We start from the raw sequence: 2,500 nt of genomic DNA, 5'->3' as shown, positions 1-2,500 counted from the left end.
ATGTTCAATCTGTAGTCCTAGACAAAATTTTGTCCTTCCCAAATCTTTCATTTCAAATTCTTTCTTGAGATACTCTACGGTTTGAGAAATTTCTTTGGTTGTTCCGAGTATGTTCAGGTCATCAACATACACAGCTATTATCACATAGCCTTTGTCCGATTTCTTAATGAATATACATGGGCATATCTGATCATTCTTATAGCCTTCCTTTAGTAAGTACTCACTCAATCTATTGTACCACATTCGACCTGATTGTTTCAATCCATATAATGCTTTATCTAACTTTATGCAGTGTTGTTCTCGAGAACCTTTAGCATTCTTAGGTAATTCAATACCTTCTGGTACTCTCATGTATATATCATTGTCCAGTGGTCCATAAAGATATGCGGTTACTACATCCATTAACCGTAAATCCAAATTTTCTCTTATGGCCAGAGCTATCAGGAATCTAAATGTTGTTGCATCCACCACGGGAGAATAAGTCTCCTCATAATCGATTCCTGGTCTCTGTGAGAATCCTTGTGCAACGAGTCGAGCCTTATATCTCACGACTTCTCCATTCTCATTTCTCTTCCTCACAAAGACCCATTTGTACCCCACTGGTTTTATATCATTTGGTGTTCGGATTATAGGACCGAAGACACCTCTCTTCTTAAAAGAGTTTAACTCCACGTTTATGGCTTCTTTCCATTTATGCCAATCTTTTCTCTGCATGCATTCATATATGGACGTGGGTTCTAGATCCTCATCATCTCCTATGATCTCAAGTGCTACCTTGTATGCAAAAATATCATCCATGTCGACATGCTTTCTGTTCCATTGTTTTCCAGACATGATATAGTTAGTAGAGATCTCTTCATTGTCCGGAGGTTCAGAACCCTGAGTCTTAGCGTCCCAAGCCTCACTAGGTCCCTTACCGGCCGTACCAATGGTCATGTCCGCGGATACTGGTACGTCCGGATCATGTCCGGGCGTTGGTTCGCCCATGTCCCGGAGCCTTGGGACGGATGGCTCAACCACTTCGACCAGATCCTTCTCCCCCTCAACCACGGCTTGTTTAGCACTCTTTTTACTTATACGAGGGTTTTTATCCTTGGAACCAATTGGTCTACCACGTTTCATACGTGGCTTAGACTCTGTAGCAACTTGGTTTTGTCCCTTTTGGACTTCAATTCTTATTGGTGCATTTGCTGCTGGTATATATGACTTGGTCATTCTATTTGGGTCAGTAAAGGAATCAGGCAATTTATTAGCTAGCTCTTGTAGATGTATAATCTTTTGAACCTCAAGATCACATGCTTGAGTTCGAGGATCTTGCCATGATGCTTGGGATGTATGATTCCATGTTATTTCTTTTACCAGCTTATTATTATTTTCTCCTAATGTTGGATATTCAGATTCCACAAAGTGACAATCCGCAAACCTGGCCTTAAATAAATCACCCGTGGTTGGCTCAAGGTATTTTATAATTGAAGGAGACTCATATCCAACATATATTCCCATCCTTCTCTGAGCTCCCATCTTTGTTCTCTGTGGTGGAGCTATTGGATAGTAAACAGCACATCCAAATGTTTTAAGATGGGAGATGTCTGGCTCTCGACCCAATAGGAGTTGGGATGGTGAATATCTATGCTCACTAGATGGTCTGATGCGTACTAATTCTGCAGCATGCAATACTGCATGTCCCCAAGCTGTGGTCGGCAGATTACTTTTCATGAGTAAGGGTCTAGCTATCATCTGAATCCTTTTAATAAAAGACTCGGCTAGACCATTCTGTGTATGGACATGTGCAACGGAGTGTTCAACTGTCACCCCCATGGACATACAGTATTCATAAAAAGCTTGGGAAGTAAACTCACCAGCATTATCAAGACGTATAGTCTTTAAAGGAAAGTCTGGAAAGTGTGCTCTTAATCTTATGATCTGAGCCAGCAACCTAGCCAAGGCTAGATTCCGAGTAGACAATAAACATACATGGGACCATCTTGTGGACGCATCAATGAGTACCATGAAGTACCTAAATGTCCCACTAGGTGGGTGTATTGGTCCACAAATGTCACCTTGTATTCTTTCCAGAAAACCTATGGTTTCCTTAGTCACTTTAATTGCTGATGGTCGGATTTGGAGTTTCCCTTGTGCACAAGGCACACACGTATGGACTTTAGGGATAACTCGCCTGCCCTTCAGGCTGTGGCCATTAGAATTTTGAATGAGTTTACGCATCATAGATGTCCCGGGATGCCCTAACCGGTCATGCCACAAATTAAAATTTTCTTTTATATCTTTGCTTATCATAGCATTAGTTTCTGCTACACTGACCTTGGCATAGTAAAGGCCAGTAGCTATAGCTGGTATAGTTTCCAAGACCCTTTTGTGATCCTGGCCGAGTTCATATATATTCAAGAACTCTTTGGCTCCTTCTCCAACAGTCTCAATGTGAAGACCATTCTTTCGAATGTCTTTAAAGCTCAACAGGCTTTTATTAGAATCTGGAGAATAC

This window comes from Raphanus sativus, unplaced genomic scaffold, assembly GCF_000801105.2.
Source record: "Raphanus sativus cultivar WK10039 unplaced genomic scaffold, ASM80110v3 Scaffold0039, whole genome shotgun sequence".
Taxonomy (NCBI): domain Eukaryota; kingdom Viridiplantae; phylum Streptophyta; class Magnoliopsida; order Brassicales; family Brassicaceae; genus Raphanus; species Raphanus sativus.
Note: the sequence above shows the minus strand (reverse complement) of the source record.